The 17,027-nt window shown below is 38.0% G+C and overlaps 1 long non-coding RNA gene across 2 annotated transcripts in view; it reads left to right on the forward strand.

Moving 5' to 3' along the window:
• LOC118838016 overlaps positions 1–17,027 on the forward strand; it is a 92,191-nt gene that overhangs the window by 45,302 nt on the left and 29,862 nt on the right. The window contains exon 4 of one of the 2 annotated variants that reach the window (XR_005009586.1): positions 15,099–15,150. The exons of the other annotated variant lie outside the window; for it this stretch is intronic. This is a non-coding gene — a long non-coding RNA (uncharacterized LOC118838016). The remainder of the gene's footprint in view (positions 1–15,098; positions 15,151–17,027) is intronic. 2 annotated transcript variants of the gene reach the window in all.

The raw sequence follows: 17,027 nt of genomic DNA on the forward strand, positions 1-17,027 counted from the left end.
CTGAAAAGCTGATCAGTGAAATATAAAACAGGTTTGTCTTATAGTTTCCCTATCCTTGATTTCAGTTTGAACATCTAGTTCAACTGGGCTTCTTAGCAATAGTATCATTAGTGTACTGCAAGCAAAACTATCATAATGTACTTGCAAGCGCCATTGAGTAGTCAGCTTTTTCAGGTAGCCAAAAAGGCTCATGCAATCTGAGACTGCATTAAGGAAAGCATAGTGTCTAGAATGTGAGAAGTAATATTCCCCACTACATCTGGAGCACTATGCATGGATGGGTGGGGGTGAAGGGAATAAGCATCTATATATAACATACTATGTGCCAGGTAATGGGCTAGGTGTTTTACAAATATTACTCATCTGATCTTTGTAACAACCTTAAAAGGCGGGTGCTTTTATTGACTCCATTTAAGGTTGAGAAAACTGAGGAGAACAGAGGTGAAGTGATTTGTCCAGGCTTGTATAGTTAATAAATCTTTTTTAAAATCCATTTTTTAAAATTTTAGTCTACAACACTTAGTTCCACAAGGTTTTGAGTTACAAATTTTCTCCCCATCCCTATCCTCCCCTTCCCCCCCCCGCCACAAGATGGCATATAATCTGACATAGGTTCTACGTATACCTTCACATTAAACTTATTTACGCAGCAGTCAAGTTGTAGAGAAGATTTATAACCAATGGAATGAACCATGAGAAAGAAGAAACAAAAACAAAAAAAAAAAGAAAAAAAAGAGAGCAAATAGTTTGCCTCAATCTGCATTCAGACTCCATATTCTTTCTCTACGTGTGGACAGCTTTTTCCAACGTGAGTCTTTTGGAGCAGTCTTAGAACCTTGTGTTGCTGAGAAGAGCCAAGTCTATCAAAGCTAGTTATCACAGATACTGTGTGTCTGTAATGTTCTCCTGGTTCTGCTCTCCTCACTCAGCATCAGATCATATAAGTCTTTCCAGGTCTGCTCCTCATTTCTTATAGCACAATAGTGTTCCGTTACATTCATATACCACAACTTGTTTAGTCATTCCCCAAGTGATGGGCATTCCCTTGATTTCCAATTCTTTGCCACCACAAAAAGAGCTGCATAAATATTTTTGTACTTATGGGTCGATTTCCCACTTGTGTGATCTCTTTGGAATACAGCCCTAGAAGTGGTATTGCTGGGTCAAGGGGTATGCACATTTTTATAGCCCTTTGGGCATAGTTCCAAATTGATCTCTAGAATGACTAGATCAGTTCACAACTCCACCAACAATGTAACAGTGTTCCTATTTTCTCACATTTTCTCCAGCATTTATGATTTTCCTGTTTTGTCATGTTAGCCAATCTGACAGGAGAGATGTGGTACCTAAGAGCTGTTTTGATTTGCATTTCTCTAATCAATAGTGAGTTAGAGCATTTTTCATATGACTATAGATAAATTTAATTTCTTCCTCTGAAAACTGCCTGTCTGTATCCTTTGACTATCAATTAGGGAATGACTTGTATTCCTATAAATTTGACTCAGTTTCTTGTAAATTTTAGAGGTGAGGCCTTTATCAGAGATGCTGGTTATAAAAGTTCTTTCCCAGTTTTGTGCTTCCCTCTTAATCTTTGTGGCATTGGCCTTGTTTTTACAAAAACTTTTCAATTTAACACAATAAAAATTATCCATTTTGCATTTTGTAGTGCTCTATCTCTTGTTTAGTCATAAATTCTTCCCTTCTCCATAAATCTGACAGGTAAACTATTCCTTGCTCTCCCAAATTGCTTATAGTATCAGCCTTTATATCTAAATTGTGAACCCATTTTGTCTTTATTTTTGTATACAGTGTAAGATACTGGTCTATGCCCAGTTTCTGCCATACTGTTTTCTAGTTTTCCTAGAAGTTTTTGCGAAATAATGTATTCTTAACTAAGAAGCTGGACTCTTTGGGTTCATCAAAGGCTAGATTGCCATGGTCATTGACTGCTGCATCCTGTGTACCTATCCTATTCCACTGATCCATGACTCTCTTTCCTAGCCAGTACCAAGTAGTTTTGATGGCTGCTGCTTTATAGTACAGTTTAATATATAGTATGGCTAGGCCTCCTTCCCTAGCATTTCTTTTCATTCATTCCCTCCTTCTTTGTGTTCCTCTGGATGAATTTTGTTGGAAGGGACATTGAAGGGTATCTAGTTATCTAGTATCTAGAAGTATCTCGTATCTAGTTTCTAGAAGTATCTCATATCCAGATATCTAGCATCTGGAAGACTTTCTGTTCTTCCAGACAAATTTTGTTATTATTTTATCCAGCTCTATAAAATAATTTTGGTAGTTTGATTGGTACGCCACTAAATAAGTAAATTAATCTAGGTAAAATTGTCATTTTTAGTATGTTAGTTCAGCCTAACCATGAGCAGCCGATGTTTTTGCATTCATTTAGATCAGACTTTATTTGTGTGAAAAGTGTTTTGTAATCGTGTGTCCATATAGGTCCTGGTTAATAAGTCTTTGAGGGTAGATTTGAACTCAGGTCATCCTAACTCCAGGTCTAGTGCTCTGCTTACTGCACTGTGTAGGTGACATGTCTAGAGGGACCAAGTGAAGCATTTTCGTGGGATATCAAGATTGCAAGAGAACTCAGAGACTTCACTTCCTTCTTATGAGGATACACTTGTGCTAATGGGCATGTTTAGCCTTGAAAAGGGCAGATAGAAGATGCAGAATAAATATATTCAAAGAGTTCAAAGGTTATTGTATAGAAAGGGGATTAAAATTATTCTGCTGCCCTGAGAGGGCAGATTTAGGACCGAAAGGGAGACAACTCTCAGGAGGCAGATTTCTGATCAACATAAGGCCAGATTTGAACTCGGGGAGATGAGTCATCCTAACTCCAGGCCACCAAGCTGCCCCTCCTCTCATTTGTAGAACTGGGCAGAAACAGAATGGTCTGATTTGGTAAATAAATAAACTCATTCAGTTCTATTTAGTAAACAATTGTTCAGCACCAGTGTTCCATATACTATGACAAGCACTGAGAATACAAAGACAAAATCAAAATGATCTCCGCCCTCGAGGACCTTGCGTTCCATTGGAAGTTTACATTCTGGACAATCATTTGCAAATGTTGTAGGGATGATTTATGCTTCAGATAGGGGCTTGACTGGTTCCAACAGCATGAGCAGAGTAGTGAACAGAAGACTGATTCTGGAGTCAAAAACCTGGGTTCAAATCCCACCTTGGATGTGACCTTGGGCAAATTATATTCCTCAGTTTCCTCATTTATAAAATGTGCACATTGAACTAGATACCCTTTGATGTCCCTTCCAGCTATGCATATTTGTGTATGTATTTCCTGCAGTACAGTGAAGTTACACAATTTTTGCATTTGTGAGAATCTTTTGATTGTGACCTTTTCTGTAATGCCAGTGATCTGAAGAAATATTTTCATTTCTACTATCAGGTGACTAGTAGCCAGTATATAAACTTACTTAGTGAACTCAGTTCTGCTGCTGTGACCTTTATTCATATATAAATTTTTTATGGAAACTGATTAACATTTGCCAACTGAAGTTCATTTGAAAACTTTTGTTTTAAAAGGTCCAGTTGAAATAAACTTAAGGCAGTACCCTTCAGCGGGGTGCCAAGTGTCAAAGTTGGCCAGAGGCTTCAAAAATGTCCTTTGAGCCAACAAACAAATCCAGAATATCAAAAGGTTGCCTTGAAATAGAAAGCTCACTTCCCTCGGTCAACTGAGCCTATCAGGGAACATTTTGTTTGGATGTTTTCCCACTAAGTGCACTAAAATGGCTTCAGAAGCTGTAATGGCAAACTTGTGGTCATGGATGGATATGTTGGCAAATGTTTAGTTACTTCACAACACAATTTTAAGTTTATTCTGCTTTATTAACATTTTCTGAATCACTTTCTTATGTCTAGACAATCACCATAACAATAAATCAAGTTCTGATTTTATTGTTTTTTGAGGTGAAAATTCTTCCACTGAAAATTTAATAATCTGCTTCCCCTGGTTCAAATTGGCATGAGCGCACACCGGCTTTTAGTTTTTAGGAGCTCAATGGACCTAGAAACGTGTAATCTCTAAATAATAACTTTTGGAGAAGCTCACCATTGAGAAGGAATCTCTGTCTCTACTTCGAGCTCTGGGCCCGCAGGACCTCTTCATTGATGTTGGTGAGCACTTCTGAGTTCCTCACTGGTGTTTATCCTCAGCATTATGTTGAAGAAATGAATTAATAAATCAATCAGCAAGCATTTTATAAGCCCCACCTTCGTGGAAGATATTATGCTAGGTGCAGAGGGATAAGCATAAGTAAGTGAGACAGTCTCTCCTCTCAATGAAATTATATTCTATTGAACAAACATATACAAACACAGTCAAATGTATAGAGCAAAAGACGGTGTCCTCAAAGTCCTAGTGAAATTTTAAGAAACTTAAAACTCTCCTAAGTAGAAGAGAATGTGCATTCAGAGAGTGCCAGACACTAGGGTAATCAGCAGATTTGAACTCAGGTCTTCCAGGCTTAGAGCTCTATCTGTTATGCCACCAGCTCTCTCTAAGACTTTGAATACACTGTGTATACCAATATATAAACACTAAGTATATATTTATAGCTTATTTTGTAAAATACATATTTATTATATATTTACATGTGACTGTATACAGCCAAGTGGCTCAATGGATAGAATGTCAGGCCTGGAGTCAGGAAGACTTCTCTTCTAAGTTCAAATCTGGCCTCAGACACTTACTAGCTGTGTGACCCTGGCAAATCACTTTGCCCTGTTTGTCTCAATTTCCTCGTCTGTAAAAATGAGCTGGAGAAGGAAATGGCAAACTGCTCCAGTGTCTTTGCCAAGAAAACCCCAAAAGGAGTCACAAAAAGAGTTGGACAAGACAGAAAAACCTCTCAGCATCAACATACACATAATAAAGCTACATGCACACAAAGTTGCTATTTTGTACTTTTCAAATGGATGTTGCTATAATTAAATTTTTCTTAAGTAACAATACTACTGTGTTTATAATGTTATTGAGAACTTTGTGGCAGTCTAGATTTATTCTTTTTGTGTGTTAATTCCTTTAACAAGTCTTCAGTGAAAAGCACTGCAGCGTATTTAATGTGGCTGGTAATATTTGTAGGGCATAATGATATTGGAATTGCCTTTTAATTTGGTTTAGCACTGAGAATTATGATTATATTTTGGATCTGATTCTGAAAGGTAACTTTATGACTTCATTTTTAGTCAGCGAATGCTAATGCTTTTAAAGAAGATACATCTTTTGGAGCAGATTCTTTAAATGCTTGCTATATATCCTCAGATACAGAAATTTCTATTATTAATGTTAGCACAGAACTCTTCAATGGACAGGAATCCAGATGAATCACCATGAGCCATTTTTTTTTACTGTAACTGGATGAAAATGTGCTGGGTTTTTACTGCTCAGCTGAGAATACTCTGATGAAAAGAAAAACACTAAAGCCTGTAATTAGCTTTTTTAGATTTTTCTTCTCCCTTACAGTAAGTAATGTTCTTTAAGTTTCTTTCCTAGTTTGAAACTAGCAAAATAATGCAAAATAAGTGGTAAAACTTGGAAAGCTGGAGCTTGTGATCATGAAAACAATTCAGCTATAATCGCAAGGGACTTGATACAGTCTGACTAAACTTTTATTATGTAATAAGAATGATGAAGACAATCCTGCCCTCCTACCTTCTTTCGTTGCCGCTCCTGTGAGCATAACTTATGGTGGCAGCAATAGCGCTGATAACTAACTGCCCTATAAAGATCACTTATGTCATGCACAAGAGCTATCTTTCCATGATGGAATTTGTTTTTTGTCAAATGGTCACCTTACATTTAATTCCTCCTCAGAGTATTATTTGTGCTTTAGCAGTAGGCTAAATTTAAAGACACCTCCAAACATAACCTTTCCTACTGATTGATTTCAGAAGTTAATCCCATGGAAAAGCACAGCCCTTAGTTATTTGGTCGAGGTCTTAGCTGTGGACTTTAATCTGGCTAGCTTCCCAATAAGAAACTAGGAAAATCTGTAGATAATTTTTTCTCTTTGTTATGTCTTTTAGTACCAAGATAAATTAATTGACAAGTATTTGTTGCATCCCTGCTACTCAGTGGCTAGCACTGAGCTAACTGTGATCAGGGTATGATATAAAAGAAATATAATATATTATCCTTGTTTAAAGTTATTCATTTTTCATTGTAATAATAATAAGACATATTCCTAGCAGTTTGATGTGTTAATGCACTTGTGTTAGTTTTGATAGCTATTATGTACATATGAATACATACACATACATATGATTATATACACATATGATTCATGTTAAAATGCTGTTATTTCTAAAAAATTTAAAATGAACTTTGCTTATTAAAGATAATTCTTGTGTCAAAACTTTTAATTTTTAAAATTAGTTGTGATGTCAATGGAAGATTTAAATTGGTACTGGTTTTAACTTTGATACTAGCTTCTAGGAACCACACAGGAAAAGGAAGATCTAAGTGGGATGAGCAAAATTGGAAGGGCAGAATTTTAGAAGATTATGTACAAGAATGGTGTACTCTATTTGTAGGGAATAGGGTCATAATATCCTATAATATCTCTCTTTCTCAGAAATCACTTGGCCTGCAATACAAGCATCAGGCTGTTCACCTTGAGGCTGCCACTCTTTTATTTGTGTGCCTGTTTGGTTTGTATAGTAATAAGGGGCAGCAAATAGGCAATAACCAAAGGAAATAGATCAAGTCTTGGTCATTGTTAGAAGAGAAGTCAATATGCTGTATGACTATTCTTCATTGAACAATCCGTCTATTCACATTTGAAGAGCTTCGTTGTTGCCTGGAAGTTAGGGTTATGGTGGGACTTTAGTATGTAAAAGAACAGGTATAATTTTGGACTATTTTCTATGCCATATACCGGTGTTTGCTATACCATAAATAGGATAGCATATTGCCATGTTGGCAAATTATCCCAAGCCTGCTTTTTTATATTTATATAGATGAAGCAATGTAAATTTACCTTGGAATAATGTAAACAACAGACACAATTTGACTTTGGAAATGTAAGCACATATTTCTGTGTTAATTTCAACTTGACTTAGTAATTCTGTTTGGGATGTAGACAGAGGCTGAACCTGAGATTTTATTGGTACAGGGAACTTGCAGATGAGGAAATTCCTTCTACTAATTCATATCATCACCTTTAATGCAATTTATAGCATTAGAGAATGACCTAGAGCACTGGCAGTTTAAAAGACTTGCTTAGGGTCACAAAGAAAGTGTGTGTCAAATTAAGACTTGAAAAGAGTTCTTTCTGGCTGAGGAGAGAGCAAATGAGAGGGAGAAAAAACATTTGCTTACTATATGAAGAATTCTCTTGTGAGCACCTGGAATTGAAATGCAAAACCAAGATAACCTGTGCTCCCTGGGAGCCTCCATTCTAACAGAGGCAATGGCAGCTCTTAGTCTGAAGGTTTTGATTGACTTCTTCCTGTAAGAAAGGTAGCTTTGTGAATGATTGCATTGAGGTCCTCACTTTAGATCACTTTTAAGATAAGAACATATATTTTGTTTGTTCTTGATACTGTTGAAATAAATATTTTATGCATCAGTGATTTCATCAGCATAAACATTTACTGGTATAGATTGCAAACCCTGCACATCTCTTGTCATTTATGATTTTTGTCCATGGTCTTCCATCAGTTGTCCATAGAGGATCCATCCAATTCATTGGGAGGCCTTCTTCTGGTTCTTTTTAATCACTTGAGCTATACATCTATCATCCTCTAGTCTTACTATGTACCTGGCTCAATTCCTTTTTTCATCATGTGTTCTTGGCCATGCATTTTTTGCTATATTGTGTAGAGAGGGCATCATTGATGATATGTTGCATCCTACTTATACCCATTGTGAATTTCCCCAGGATCCTTTGGGTTTCTTGCAAACTAATGCTTCCAAGTTGTATAGCATCAACAGAATACTACTCACTTCAATGAGATAGATTTTTGTGCCAGAAATAGCTTAGTACTCTTGAAGGAGCTGCAAATGTTCACAAAGCTGGCTTTCCTCCTCTTATTCAATATGATCTGCATATTATATAGATGTGACACATATGACCACAGACGCACATACACATATTTGTTTAATTCTATCTCAGAACTCAGTGGATCATTGGATGAGATTTTCTCCACACTCCACTCTCATAGATCCTTGCATAACTTTAGTTAGTGTTTGAGAGATACCTTGTTTGAGGGGTCTTCAGTGTTGCAGTTTGTCAGGCTGGGAAAATGCTTTTAAAACTTCATAAACCATAGAGCAAAATCTTATATTTTCTGCAATTTTTGTTCTGTGTTTATGACTGTAAAGATGTGGTTTGCTGAAGAAAATGGTCTCTAAAAGTGTTCCATTCTTATTTTTTCGTCAAGGGCATACTCAGAGTATGCATAGACCATTTTCATAAGAATTCAGTTCAACTGAATTCAATAAGGATTTATTAAAAGCCTAATACATTTGGGGAACCAGTCTACATGCTGGAGATATAAAGGCAAAAATATACTGTATGGGGAGATGGGGGAGACACATATGTACAGACATGCCAGTCATAGATATGCTAAAGTCTTCTTGGTTGTCATTTCTGTAGAAACACCATTTGTGCTACTTTCTATCAATCTTTTTTTGTGAATCTTGAAACCTTACCCCCTAGTATCTTTAAGGCCATGTTAGTATGAATTCCTTCTGTACTTAATGCCATGGGGAAAAATATGATGGGGTGTTGGACATGATGGCATCTTTCTTCTCTTTCTTTTTGAATATTTTTCATTACAAGGGATGGCTCACTGAGTAGGGAAGGAGGGCAGGCCATATATGAAAACTAAGGTAAAGTAAAACCAAAAGCTCTCAATAAAAATAAAGTAATAAAGATTTAAAAATAAATAAGTGAAGTAAGAGGTTCTATCTGTTGACATTATCTGACCAATTACAGAATTTGCTTTCTGACTCATTCCAGAGAATACCTGTTTAGGAAGGTAGAATATGAGAGAAAATTCTGTTTGTGGACAAGGTAGGACCTGCATATCCTTTCCTTTGATTTAGAGGATTAAAGTCTTTATAAGGCTTGTTAAAACTATCATGAAGTGACTTGAGGCTGCATGAAGAAGTGATTTAGGATCTTGAGATCCAGATTTTATTTCTGGCTTTGCAACATGACTGCTGTATGACCTTAGGTAAGTCACCCTTCATTCCCTTATCTGTAACATGAAGGCATTAGATTAGGTAAGCTTTTCAGGATCATTCTGCCTCTGAAATTATATGCTTCCTGGAAATGTTATCAGGAATTGCAATACTATTCATTCTCTGTTTTTACTATTTTTTATTTTTATTTTTTTCTCTGTTTTTATTATTTAAAAAAAATTCATGAAGAGAGCCAGCTAGATTTTCAGAAATTGGCTTTTGGTATTATTAAGGAATTAAGTATTTTTTAAAAGCTGTGATAGTTTAGAGAGGAAGGACCGATGATCACTTCCAGGGTCTTTATCTGTCACCACAGGTCTGTGGGAGTGAGTCCCAAAAGAGGTTGCATGAAATGAAGATATGATAAAACACAGCCAAATCATTCCCTTGCCAGGAGAGGGTGAGAGGATTTAAAGCATTTTTTTCAGGGAAAGTGTTCATAAATAAATTCCCCTGACTCCCTATTTTTGTTTCACTTGACTCAGTAGAGGTAGCGTATGTGACCTGAGGTAGTTTCAGCCTAGCAGGAATGGCCGGTATGTCAGCATTTTCCCCTCTTCCCCTGACATGCAGTGTACTTGGAGAGTGAGTCATTTACCTTTAAATGGAAACTGCAATTTGGAGTAACAAAACTGACAGGATGCCAACAAATCTCCTCCGGCAGAGGAGATGACAACTCGAGTTAGAAAGCAAAAGCAAAATTAGCCAAAGATTTTAAAAGAGAGAGAGGGAAAATATAACGTCCAAAAGAAACAGAAGTAATGGATGTACTGCAATGCAGATATAAACTGTCATCAGCTACAAAAAGAGGCTGTGCTGAAAAAATGGGAAGATGGCGAATGACTTCATTGGTTTGTAAATTACAGATAAAATTGACATTCATTTATTCATTCATTCCACGAGTTTCTATTAAGGGCCCACAATGGGCCTGCTCCTGTGCCAAGGGCTGGGATGCAGAGATATAAATGTAACTACAGTCCCTACCTTCATGGAGCTCAGACTCTTTAGGTGAAAAATGATGTGCGTGCAGGTAAGTATGTCACATGCCAAGGAAGAGAAATGTGAGGAGGAGGTCACTAATTGAATAATTGTCACTCATTGTTGGTTGAGGCAAACTTGAAAGTAGCCCCTTGGGATTCTGAGAGGTAGAGACAAGGAGAGAAGGCATTCCAGGCATAGGGAACACCTGTTCAAAGACACGGAAGCAAATGAACAAGTTATTGTTCAGTCGTTCAGTCGTGTCTGGACCTTTATGACCCCGTGGGTCCTATAGTCCGTGGGGTTTTCTTGGCAGAGTTGTGGGAGTGGTTTTCCATTTCCCTCTCCAGTGAAATGAACAAGTTTTGTAGGCCATTCAGGATAGGACATGAACACATCCAAGAGAGTAACGTGCATGTAAAAGGCCTGGAAATAATAGGCCAGAACCAGATTGGGAAGGATTTCAAATGCTAAAGAGAATTTGTATTTTACCTTAGGAGTAATACAATGCAATACAATATCCCTGAAGCTTCTTGGGCAGAGGAGTGGCATGGTTAGACCTCGGCTTTAGGATTACCAGTTTAGCAGTGGTGTGGAAGAAAGGTTGGAATGGGAGACATGAGACAAGAAAATGAATTTTGAGGATACTGTTGTGGTCCAGGTCATTCAAAGATGGTTTATTAAATGGCTACTAACAAATGAAATAATATTGGTAAAAGAAGTTTAAAAAGCACGTAACACAGTGCCTGACACATAGTAGTGATTTTGTAAATGCTTGTTCTCTCCCTCCATCCTCTTGCTCCCTTACACCTTCTCATAGTATATGCCAGGAACTTTGCTAGGTATTAGGGATACAAAAAAATGTATTGGTACACTTGCTAGAAACAGCACTTGCTCTCAAGGAGCATTTTATTGGGGGAAAACAGCATGTGCATAGATCAATGTACCCAAAATGAATGAAAAATAAATCCAAGGGAATTTGTGGGACTCAGGCTATCTGTGGTAGCCCTACAAGTGGAGAAGGGAGAACAGAAGGTGAACTTCGCAAGGCCTGCTAACCAATTTGCTATCAGGGTTGAAGGACAGTTACAAGGTCAAGGATAACCAAAGCTGCAAACCTGGTTGACTAGAAGGATGGTGGTTCCTTACTGGTATATTTGGGAAAAAACCATGCTGGCCACTTTACCTTTTGAGTTAACACCATAGCTCAACAGATGCCAGGTGATTACAATGACAATGATGCTCGTATGAAATAATAGGAGGGGTAAGATGGCTTAGTTCGCTGGAGCATTTGAAACTAATTCTAACCCTGGTTGGCAACTGCCTTTCCATGCAAGAGGAATTCCAATCCAGCATAAATATTGAGGAAAGCATTTGGGTAAACTATTATTCCATATTGTTATGAGCATATGAAGACTGTATGCCTGAACTAAGTGTGCCTTTGAAATGCAAGTTTGTTGTTATTATGTAAATAGGGACTTTGAGTACTCAGCTGTTTTCCCTAGGCAGAGACAAAGCTTGAATAGGAGGTCCAATAAGCTTTTCTTGGTTTTCTCCAGCTGTCTTGGCAGTATGACTACCTGCAGAAGCCAATGAAATATGGAGACTAGGTAGTTCCATCTTTGTCCAGAAAGATTACTTTTTAAAAACTGGGTTTGCGTGCATATTCATTAAAATAATGGGTTTTAACATTCTGTGTATAAAGCCCTTGGATTTAGTGCAAGAATTCTTCTTAGCTGACATTCATGTGTCACATTTTGAAAAAATGCCATAGGTAAAATATGAAGGCTTCCTTTAAATGTGTGCAAAACACACATTGCCACTATACTAAAATTAAAAATAGGAGAGCATCTTATTGATTCAACAGATAGATGCAGTGATATGGCACAATAGGAACAGATGCTGGATTTGGAGTCAAACGAATAGGATTTGAAACCTGACTTTGCCGTCTGATACCTGTGTGGTGCAGTGCTGGACAAGTAACTTAACATCTCTAGGCCCCAGTTAAGTCATCTGTAAAGTTAAAGGGTTGGACTACGTGGCCTTTTCAGCTCTATAGACCTAACAGCTAGTCACAGATCACTTGATCATAGACAGCGTTGAAGGTCCTGCCATCATTTTATAGATGAAAAAATAAATCCCCGAAAGGTTAAGAGATCTGCTTAGTGTCACATGGGTAGTGGCAGTCAGTGTCTACTTTTTCAAAACATTTTCCACCATAGAACTCGGGCTACTAGAAATGGGGTGAGAGTGGTTAGAGAGCTTTTTTCAAGTTTTAAAGGCCTAGATCAAGTTCCATTCCCACCATGTCATCTCTTTGATCACTCCAGCTCTCACTGATCTTCTAAACTCTTAGAAGCGCTTATAGTCTGAACTACTAGACTCAGCACCTATGCAGGGTGTTTTTCTTTAGTCACTTTTCCCACATATGTTAATTTTATTTCACCAACTGACAGAGCAGGGCTGAAAGTGATGTTTGCATCTGAGTGCTTGACTAACTCTGGATGTTTTGTTGATAGTAGTTTCTTCTTGGTCAGGAGCAGTAGAGGGGGAAAGGTAATAACAGAGGAAGTAGCAGAAAAGATAACTGGTGAGCTCCCTCATGTCTCCTTTTAGTTTTGAATTTAGAGTTCTAATTTCTGATCTAAATAATTTCTGTTTTCTTCATTTGTGAATTTTATTTTTCTGTTGAGTCATTCTAAGTTTCCTTCTTGTTGTTCCATAATCTCTGGAGGGTCCACAACATTCTGCCTTTTATCAGACAACATTGGTTGATTTTCCTTCATATTATAACACTTGCTAATCGTATTTTGTTTTCGTTTTAGGGTTTTGTTCATTTTTCCTTTTTTATAGGATATTCTCTATTGCTTTATCTATTTGTTCGTTGGGCTTTCGTTAGGTTTTTTTCTCCCGTTGATATCCTTGGGTATTACTGCTTCCCCCCCACCATAATTGCCATCACTCACTTTCCATTTGCTGTCTTTTCAAGTGCCCCACACCTCTCCAGGATGGGCTGCAGGGTTGCCTCAGCATCCTCTCCTTAGGAGCTAATGACTTCTGCCCTGAGGGAGCTCTGAGGTGCTGGATTGGACTCAAGCCACATTCTAGTCCCTTTTCCCTCCAGCTACTCTCTGGATTTTTGCCTTCACGGCTCTCCTTTCTTTTAAATGTCTAGGTAAAGTGCACCTGCAGCTTCCTTGAGAGTGGGGAACATTCTAACATCACTGCAGCCCTAAAATTCCTTAACCTAGGGTCAGTTCCAAATCAGCATGCCTCAGGCTTTCACTTCACCCCATTTCTCTCTCTACAGCCCTCCTCCTTTACCTCATATGTCTCAGCAGAGTCAGCATCTGCTGCTTCTTGTGGGGCACAGGAGGACAGTTTGGGGACAGTCTCTGTAGCAGTGGAGAGTCAGCAAGCTACTGAGCCCTCAACTTGGTTTGTTCTTGCTGCTCCCTGCCCAGAGATAGGAGGGAGTGCTGGGGTAGTGCTCTGAACTAAAATTCTTACTGTTAATTGATTCATAAGATTCCTACCTTTCTGCAACATATATTCTTACTATGCCTACCCTAGGCTTTTTTTTGGTCATCTTATCTTGAGGATTTAGCTTTAATTAATCTATATCTGGTGCAGAATTTCTTTGGAGATTTGAATAAATTTGCAGAAAGCAACAAATCAGTGTTCTTTCTGGTTATCTAATCTCCTCTTTGCAGTTTTTTTGTAAAAATGTGCCTTCTAACCTCATCATTCAACTGGAACTACTCTCTGCAAAGTTACTAATTAACAAATCTGATGGTCTTTCCTCAGTCCTCATTTTTTTCCCACTTATCTACTGTGTTAGGTGCTACTGACCACCCTCGCCTCCCTGGGTTTTCATAATATTGCTGCCTCTTGGTTCTCCTACTTGTATGACCTCTCCTTAGACTCCTTTGCTGACTTATCATTCATATCAGGAGGGCTTGTTCCAGGCTCTCTTCTTTCTATGCAATCTCATTTGGTGATATCAGCTCCCATGAGTTTAATTCTCATCTCAATGCAGATGATTCCCAGGTCTGTGTCTCTATATCTATACATACATACATACATACCTTTGTTTATCTATATCTGTGTCTACACTCATATACACACATATGTGCATATATACATACATGTGTGTATGTATGTGTATATCTATGTCTCTCATTATCAACTGCACATTGGACATGTTACACTGGAGGTCCCTGAGACATCTCAAGCTCAAGATGTTCAACAAAGAACTTATGACCTTTTCCTCAGTCCCTGTTCTCCATCAAACTTTCCTATTTTGAGGGTATTCTTCCAGTCTCCCATACTCCTCATCTTGACTATTTATTCTCACCCTACATAGCTATTCAGCTGCTAAATTTTGCAGTTTCTTCTTTCACATCTGTCATATTTAATTTCTTCCTTTTCCTCACTCAACCACCACCTTAGTTCAGGCTCTCATCAGTGCTTGATTAGACTAATGCCTCTTTCTTGGTCTTCTTGCCTGGAGTCCCTTCCCATTCCAATCCATCCTTCACACACCTGCCAAAATGCTCAATCTGATCATCTCACTTCTTTGTCCCATAACTCCAGTGTTTCCCTATTGCCACTCGGATAAAATACCAACTCCTCTGCTTGGCTTTTTAAATCTTTGACAATTTGGCTCCAATCTATATTTCTAACCTCAAAAATTATTTTTTCCTGTATGCTTCATAGTAAGCAGGCTAGGTCCTGCCTCTGTTCCTCATATATAGCAGTCCATTTCTCTTTTCTTCTTTTTCCACTGGACATTCCCTGTGCCTGTGAGGGAAATGGTTATTTTTCTATTATATTAATAGCCAATTATTACATTAGGATTAAGATTTTTCCTTTCTGTTTCCTCATTCAGGGACCAGTTCTTGTAGGTCGTTCAGCCAATTTCTGAAGAACAAGGCTGATAGGTAAGATTGGCCTAATCCTCAGGGTATATGTTCCATGATCTTGGGTGGACCTCACACAACTAGGGGACCTTACTTTTGATCATAGTATAAACAGAATCTAATTTAGGTGCATTCCAGCCCTAAAGCACTGGGCCCATGTCATTGTACATGGGTAACCCAGCTTGTGAAGGAGAAAACCAACCAGAGTAGTCTAGGTAGAGACAGATTCCTTTGTCTAGATTGCTGGAGGTGACTGAGTCATGATCAAAGCACATTCTCAGCAGGAGGAGCTGAAGACTTTTAGCCCACTTCCTGATTAATATGTCTACCCCCTCGTCAATTGTTCACCTGTCAGGGTTGATTTTTACCTTCAGTGGCATTCCCTTTTCTAAAGGTGTTTAAGCTTTCAGAGATCTCAATGGTTTTGTCTTTAGTTACCAAGAGAGTCCCCTGACCATCAATTTATTGATTATTTTCTAGCCTAATTAATAAATTGATTATTCATTAGCTAGAAACTCTGTCTCCTGGGCTTTTCATTAATCACACCAGGAATATACTCCTTCATCACTTCCACCTCCCAGCTCAAACACCGTCCTTCTATACAAAGCCTTTTGGGATTTTCCAATTGCAAAGTCGTCTCCTCCTTGCATTTAACTATCTTGCATTTATTCTATGCATACTTATATTGTGCATGTTGTCTCCCTTGATAGAATATAAACTCATTGAAAGCAAAGATTGTTTTATTTTTTGTCCTTCTGTCCCCACTGTGGTGTCCCATAGACAGTTGATAATGAAGGATCAGAGCTCAGAAGATAGAACTATGGTGTCAGGCAAAGTTGCCGGACAATTAGTACATTTTTAATAAATGCTTGTTGATTAGTTGAAGTATTTCTTAGTGGTCACTGTATGTTATATTTCTGGATAGTGATATGCAAAATAAGTTACTGAAAACAGATTATTTTATAGAGGAGAAATTAAAGTTGTATAGAGAAATATTCAAAAGACAGAAGTCAGTCCTTCCAGCTCTTCTTGGAAATTGTTTTCTTAATCCTTTGTTTCTCTTGCCACTTCATCTCAGAGTTTCTGATTTCATATGACATCCTAGAAATTATAAAACCACATGTGGGTTGCCCACTGTTTTATGGACATGCTAATATTACTTTCCTAGCTAATTATTAAATTTTTGTGTCAATTGGGCCCTAGCCCTTGGCTAAGAAGAAATTGGCAAAGGTAGAAGTAATGAGGGAGGCCTCATGCTCTCTTTAGCTCATGACAAAATCTATCTGGTTTATGCCTCCTATAAAGCCTTTGTGATTTGTATCTCTCAGAGGAATCTCTTTAGGTAATGCCCCCATCATGAGAAACTGAGAATTTCAGTATCTGGCTCACTGTAGTCCTCATCAAAAGCACCTTTTGGTTTCTTGTAAACAATCAGGTTAACAAAATATCTGATATTGGATCAATTTTATTTAATCCAAATGCAGATTTGTCTATGAACTCCTCAACTTTCAGGTTACCACCCCCTCTTTTATAGGGTATAAAGCTACTTTTCACTGCTATGGGTCCCATCTTATTTCAGGATATTATAGTTCACATGACAAGACTCAGAGTCCCAGGGAATAGTTTGCTTTTGGTTTCTCCTTGGCACATGCAGTTCCTTACTACGCACAGTTGGCGTAGCCTGTGGGCCTTTCTCCAGGACTTGGTGAAGTTGGAAGTCCATCTCCTCTCTTAATTTCTCTTATTAAGGCTCACAACCCTTTCATCTTTATTTTGTCGAAAGTTCAAATCCTTTGCTTCTTTCTTTTTACTGAGTATCCACATCTCCTGTCTTTCACTACTTGTCCTTCAAATTTCTGTTTCTCTTTTTGCATTATCTATCAGGCATCATGTCCTCA

This window comes from Trichosurus vulpecula, chromosome 2, assembly GCF_011100635.1.
Source record: "Trichosurus vulpecula isolate mTriVul1 chromosome 2, mTriVul1.pri, whole genome shotgun sequence".
In the NCBI taxonomy this organism is placed as follows: domain Eukaryota; kingdom Metazoa; phylum Chordata; class Mammalia; order Diprotodontia; family Phalangeridae; genus Trichosurus; species Trichosurus vulpecula.